The following is a 7,500-nucleotide window of genomic DNA, read 5'->3' on the forward strand; positions in this document are numbered from 1 at the left end:
TTATTGTTCGTGAGTTAACCTATTTCTTTATTGCCCACAAGGGGCTAAACATAGAGGGGACAAGCAAGGACAGATATAGGTATTAAGTCGATTACATCGACCCCCAGTGTGTAACTGGTACTTAATTTATCGACCCCGAAAGGATGAAAGGCAAAGTCGACCTCGGCGGAATTTGAACTCAGAACGTTGCGACAGACGAAATACGGCTACGCATTTCGCCCGGCGCGCTAACGTTTCTGCCAGCTCGCCGCCTTCATTGTTCGTGAGTTAACCGGCTACCATTAGTTTCATGTTAAGACAGGAATATCTCAACAATTTTCATAGGGGTTCCAAGATAGAGACGAACACCAACGTTCCATGCAATAGTCTTGAAAATTGTTAAGAGATATTCCTTTCTTAACATGAAACTGATGGTAGCCGGTTAACTCACAAATAAAAGAACATTTATACACCAATGCCGTTCTATATTTATATGCCGCCGGGCATATGGCGTAGTGGCTAAAAGCGCGAGCCACTAACCCCAAGATTCCAAGTTCGATTCCAGACAGTGACCTGAATAATAATAATAATAATAATAATAACAACAACATCGAAAAATACCTTAGGAATGAGAACCCAGGTTCGAAATTTCCCTAAGACACCTGATGAAGGCTGGAGGATATATCAACCGAAATGTTGTGTTAACAACAAACAAGATGAGGACAAATATCCGTCAAATGTAAATAATGTAAATAATGTACCAATGCAGTGTTGAGCATTTATTCTCACTGTTCGATATGTCAATGTCTTGTGCCAGTACCCAAGTTGAGGTTTCTTTCTAATACCTTTACATTGTGCAGCTTTCTCGCAGTTTTGGTGAAAGTTTCAACATCGATAGAATACGTTTCTCTGTTGAGGTTGGTCTATTATTCTTGCTTAAGTCTAACCATGTTACATTATGATCAAAATCTTTGCCTTCGTTACAAACTTTAGACTAGAATGACTTCATATCTTCCTGGGAAGGGGATCATTTTACAACGGTTTTGTTTCTCTCATTCTCCTTTTTGCATCTTGTAGATTAGAAGCGATTTTTTGATTTTCCACTAGCTAACTACATATGCTGACATTTTGTGAAAGCGGAATTTTTCACTCGGCTTCAGAGTTATTAATTTCGCCTCGAAATTTGGAGTAGAATCGCCGTAGATCTTTGTTAATTTTGCCTGGAGATGTTGATAAGCTGCAAATTATTATTAATGTTACAATATATAAAAGTATTTAACTGTCAGTTTCTTCGGTGAACATGCTACTTACCTTTGCAAATGTCTCCCAGATATTCCTCCAGAGTAACAGCAACCAAAAGTTATTGATATTCCAAAAGTTATTTACCACACCATAAGTGATATCGTCAATAACATTTATCCCGTGAATGGTTACTTCCATGCCCCCACCCACTCTCGTAAGAAGGAAAGCCTATTATAAATCAATAGCTTAGTCAAATTGGATAAATTGTTTTCGTACTGTGGTTTTAAAATGTTTTCCAGCTGTATATATATTCAACGTTCGTCCCTATCGGATTAGTATACGGAGATAACAATTTGACACAGTAGTGTGATGGTGACATCGGTGGTATCGGCTTGTTTACATGCTCATAGGTCGCTATGGCAGTTTTTGTCTGGTTTTCAATAAAGTCGTCTTTCTGACTAGCATCATAATTATCTGAACATCGATTGCTTGCTGCGCCAGCCATTTTTCGCACGCAGAAATATGCCTGCTGGTGTGACTGTTAAGGTGTGAAGTGGCTTAACTTCGGATGAGATTCTTCCTAGAATATTTTTAATTGCTTCATATAACCGACAACAACAACCTGCAGCTTTCAAGCTCGACTAAGTTATTTCCCCTCACAATAATGCCGAAATTAATCTTCTTTTCTTTCCAATAACCATTATTGAAGCACTAGGAAAAGAAATGGGGTCGATATAATCGACTAAAATACCCTTGAAGTTGGTACCCTTCCAGCAGTCACAGTCCAGTAAAAAGAAAAAAAAAAATAAAAAGTAACTTGAAATGGCTGCAACTGAGAATCGAAACCCACTTTAAATCTTATGAAATATTAAATATTTGTTCGAGTGGTGGTGGGGGTGGGGGTGAAGGATGTGATGGAATTTCGTTGAGAAGAAATATTTTATCTGTGGACTCAGTCCCCGGTAGTTAGATCTTTGGTACTTATTTCTAGCCTAGTGGACTGGCACAACATGAAATGAAGTGTTTTGATCATAGACTACCTAATCCGGAAATCGAACCCACAATTTGACGATGTGAGTCCAACGCCCTAATCACAAGACCACGCGCTTTTATTCCCCTCCAAAAAATACGGAGAAAAACAATCTTATCTGGGTTTGAACCCAGCACTGGAAGTTATGATGCAAAATATTTCAATGCGTTTATTTCAATGCTGTTCTACTACTGTTGTCGCAACTGCTCTAAGTCTATCGAAAATTTTTGTTATTCTGTCACCATATCTCTGATAGCAGTATTTCTGCTTTTTTCCCTGGTATTTTGAAGTTGGTCAATCGTTATCAGAATCATCTCATATGTGCCAAGCTGTCATGGGAAACAACATTCTGAACAATTTTTTTTTTCATTTTATTATTTTAGACAATGGAGATTTGCTTGTGGGAACATCTGTCTGATATTGAGCATTGCTAGTAATTCTACTGCTTTCTTGATGCAGTGTTAGGAGAAGAAAAGAATGTTGATTCAACAATGATCTGCTACACTAAACAAACTTACACAGGTTTTCACTGGAGCAGATACTTCTAGCTGTGGAGAGAATTAGTTCTTTAATAATTGGAAACCAAAAATTATGAGTCGCTATCTAACACAAACTTTAGTTTTACTTACAAATCTTGATTTGTGTTGGTTTATACTGTAAATCTGAAACTTTCCTTCTCAACTAGTTGTAATGTCAAGTCTAATTACATGAGATTTACAACCAAGAAAAATGTGCTTAAATCACAGACACACTTCGAATGTAGATATATGTATTTCTTTTTTATTTTTGCGCCACTTTTGTAAAGCGATAAAACATATTAACAACTATGTGATCTACCACTTATGCAGATAGTAACTTTTGTTGCTTTTTTTTATTACCAGTCTGTCATACATCTCATGGAGCTGCTCAACGTCTGGATTGTTATTGCTATTATTGTTGTTGTTGCTGTTGGTGGTGTTGTTTGTGTTGTTTAGCTCCTAAGTCAATCGTCATTGTGCAGACTTACGGTCTAAATTATTCAAGTCACCCATTTTTGTGTATTGACGACTGTGTCTTACTTTTATTTTAAATAGAAGAAAATGATGTGAGGAAACTTGCCTGTTATCTCTAATAGGGTGAGTAAACTCAAATATGGAGGAGAATAATATAGTGGATGGGAAGGAGGAAGAGCAGAAGGAGGAGGAAGAAAAGAAGAGGAAGAAGGGGAGGAAGAGGTGGAGGAAGAAGAAGGGGAGGAAGAGGTGGAGGAAGAAAAAGAGGAAGCGGAGGAAGAAGAAGGGGAAGAGGATGAAGGAGAAAAGGAAGTGGAGGAAGAAAAAGAAGCGGAGAAAGAAGAGGAAGCGGAGGAAGGAGAAGAGGAAGGAAGATGAAGGAAGAAGAGGAGAGAGAAGAAGAGGAAGAAGAGAAAGAAGAGGAAGAAGAAGAAGGAAGAAGAAGAGGAAGAAGAAAAGGAAGAAGAAGAAGAAGAAGAAGAAGAAGAAGAAGGAGGGAAAGAAGGGAACAAAGGGAGGAAGAGGAAGAAGGGAGGAAGCGGAAGATGAGAAGGAAGAGAAAGAAAGGAAAGGAGTGGAAGAGAGGGAAGAATTGGAGGAAGAGGAGCGAGAAGGAGAGGAAGAGGAGGAGGAAGAAGGAGAGAGAGAAATAGGAGACCAAGTTCAGTTCCATATGAAAACCGATGTCTGCTTCGGTCGACATCAATATCTTACTGGTGTATCCTTTATCGATCTTGGTGGAATGAAGTCAACTGCAGAAAGATTTTGCACGAATACCTAGACCAGTGATCCTCGCTCTTTTATAACTTTGCCCTCCTTTCTTTTACCCACACTTTTCCCTTACCTCCACCCAGATACGATTCAACAAAATGAAATACACCATTGGTTCTCAAACTATGAGTCGCGACCCACAGATGGGTCGCGAACGGAATCTTAGTGGGTCGCAAACAGTTATAAAATTTCGCATTAGCTTTGATTAACTGCTGTCTATCGAGATAGTTCAAAACGTATAAGTGGGTCGTCATAAACTGGTGTGATAAATAGTGGGTCGCGACTCTAAAAGGTTTGGGAGCCACTGAAATACACCACAAAATACTTTTGCCACCAAACTGATTGCTCTTACAAACTCTGTCAGAAGCAATTTCATCAATATAATAGGATATATCAAAATATTTCGACCATCACTGAATATAGATTGCAAATATTTTTGAGAATTGAGGCAATTAAATGACGCATTCTTTCGGTTTTCTCTGCCGTTCCTTTCGTCTCCTGTACCTATATAGAATTTTCGACCATTTTGAGAAGTACTTCCTTAGACAAGTAAATGGAGCAGAAACGTCGATGGCATCATTCAATAAACAAGAACATTATATATATATATATATTTTCGTTATGGCTTGGCGTAGAGAACCCCGAAAGGATGAAAGGCAAAGTCGACTCGGCGGCATTTAAACTCAGAGCGTTAAGACGGACGAACTGCCACTAAGCATTTTGTCCGGCTTACTAACCATTCTGCCAGCATCCACTTTAAGAATGGATGCAATATGGAAGGAAGATAGGTGATTGGATAGGAAAGCGATGGTGTTACGAGACTAGCCAATCCAGAGGAGCAGAATTCACTGCATAAAAAAAGAACCCCCCCCTGTCCAATCGAAAACCAGAATGACTTTGTATGATGTACTGTGCTTTTATGTGTTAAGCACGATGGCCGAGTGGTTAAGACGTTGGACTTAAGTTCCAATGGACATCTGCCCGCGTGGGTTCGAACCCCACTCGTGCTAAGAAATTTTTTGTACATGCTTCGGCAGTACATATACTAAAATTGGTATTATGCTTTTACTAATTGTTTGAAATACCTATGTCGTCTGGAGCAGACATAGACCCGCTCTCGGCATTCCCACTTATAACTCAGTGAAACATCGAAGATATGACAGCTGTGAGTGGGTGAGGTGAAGGTCAGTACTTATTAGAAATGAGTGGACTGCAACAATGTAAAACGAAGTGGCTTGTTCAAAAGGAATGAAACCTACGACCTTATGACTGTCAGGCTGCCTTCACGATAGAGAGCTCTGTAGTAGTAATAGGTGGAGGCGCAATGGCCCAGTGGTTAGGGCAGCGGACTCGCGGTCGTAGGATCGCGGTTTCGATTCCCAGACCGGGCGTTGTGAGTGTTTATTGAACGAAAACACCTAAAAGCTCCACGAGGCTCCGGCAGGGGATGGTGGTGATCCCTGCTGTACTCTTTCACCACAACTTTCTCTCACTCTTACTTCCTGTTTCTGTTGTACCTGTATTTCAAAGGGCCGGCCTTGTCACTCTCTGTGTCACGCTGAATATCCCCAAGAACTGCGTTAAGGGTACACGTGTCTGTGGAGTGCTCAGCCACTTACACGTTAATTTCACGAGCAGGCTGTTCCGTTGATCGGATCAACCGGAACCCTCGTCGTCGTAACCGACGGAGTGCTTCTACTAGTAGTAATAGAAAATGAAGAGTGACGAAAGAGCTCGTCTGGGACGCTTGGTGAATTAGTCGGGCGATCTTATTTTGAATGTGGTTTAGGATTTGTGCGTCTGCGCTTGTGTAGTTGTGTGTGTGTGTATGTGTGTGATTGCACTCCCATTTCAAGTTACTCGTAGATGTTCAGAAAGAGATTTCACATTTGCTTATATATAACTACTACTACTACTACTACTACTACTACCACTACTACTACTACTACTACTACTACTACTACTACCACCACCACCAACACCACCACCACCACCACCACTACCACTACCACCACCACTTTGGGTTACTACTGAGGTGCAGTTTGAGCTTGATATCAATCCCACCTCTTATTAACCTGATCATACCTTCATGTTATCAGGGAGGTAATGTGATTTGCATCGCAATCTAAAATCATAATGCTAATCCACACATGGGAATTCTACCGTGGGTCTCACTTTCATCTTTGTGTTACTTATAATTGCTTCTAATAAACACACAAAGTCTGAAAATTCGGATGAAGAGGGTTAGTCGGGCCCGATACTTAACTGCCATTTTATCGACCTCTGAATGCTGAAATTGAGTTCATCTGTATTTGAATGAAGAATGTAGTTTTAAATTTAAAAAAAGAGCGCCCTTTTAAAGCCTAGCCAGGCCCATGGGCTCGGTTTCCTGGTTTCTATGGCGTATGCCGTCCCCAGCTGGACGGGACGCCAGTCCATCGCAGCGTTACTCATTTCTGACAGCTGAGTGGACTGGAGCAATGTGAAATGAAGTGTTTTGCTCAAGAACACAACGCGTCGCCCAGTCCAGGAATCGAAACCACAATCTTACGATCATGATGCTGACACCCTAACCACTAAGCCACGCGCCTCCACGTACTTTTAAATAATGAGCTGATATTCACCGATAGACAAGTATTGAAAACAACCGTGGTGACTACTTTTCTTTCAATTAAACACCAAAAACGAGGCCTTGAGTGAGATTCAAATGAACTATTGGATTACTGACGTCATTCAACTAAAGGCTATTAGAAATAATTATAGAAATTATTGCTCATTAATAGCAATATTAGTACTATTTACTTGTTATCATCTGTCGAAGGCAGTTGTGGATTTTGATATGAAACATAATTTCAGAATAAGTTAATAGTTGTTATTGCGAGAATCTAATTCGTAGTTATTTTTATCCTTGTAATTATACATCAGTCTTTTGAGACTTGTTTTACAGCAACGCCGAAACGCGGCATCTATCATCACTTTTAGATAGGAATTGAACATAAAAGTCCAATTGAACCGAATTAAATGGGAACATAAACCCATGAATAATATACAAACACACTTAAAAATAATATAGAACAATTATATATATTTCTTTACTGCCCACAAGGGGCTAAACATAGACGGGACAAACAAGGACAGACAAAGGGATTAAGTCGATTACATCGACCCCAGTGCGAAACAAGTACTTTATCTATCGACCCCGAAAGGATGAAAGGCAAAGTCGACCTCGGCGGAATTTGAACTCAGAACGTAACGACAGACGAAATACCTATTTCTTTACTACCCACAAGGGGCTAAACATAGAGGGGACAAACAAGGACAGACAAACGGATTAAATCGATTATCTCGACCCCAGTGCGTAGCTGGTACTTAATTTATCGACCCCGAAAGAATGAACGGAAAAGTCGACCTCAGCGGAATTTGAACTCAGAAGGTAACGACAGACGAAATACCGCTAAGCATTTCGCCCGGCGTGCTAAGGTTTCT

General features: G+C 40.1%; 1 protein-coding gene and 1 non-coding gene across 3 annotated transcripts in view; both read left to right on the forward strand.

The window, feature by feature from the left end:
- The window catches only part of LOC115215789, a 385,787-nt gene that overhangs the window by 197,090 nt on the left and 181,197 nt on the right, over window positions 1-7,500 (forward strand). The window lies entirely within an intron of this gene.
- Window positions 4,942-5,024, forward strand: Trnal-uaa. Its single transcript has one exon. It is a non-coding gene; the product is annotated as a tRNA-Leu (tRNA).

This window comes from Octopus sinensis, linkage group LG9, assembly GCF_006345805.1.
Source record: "Octopus sinensis linkage group LG9, ASM634580v1, whole genome shotgun sequence".
Classification (NCBI taxonomy): domain Eukaryota; kingdom Metazoa; phylum Mollusca; class Cephalopoda; order Octopoda; family Octopodidae; genus Octopus; species Octopus sinensis.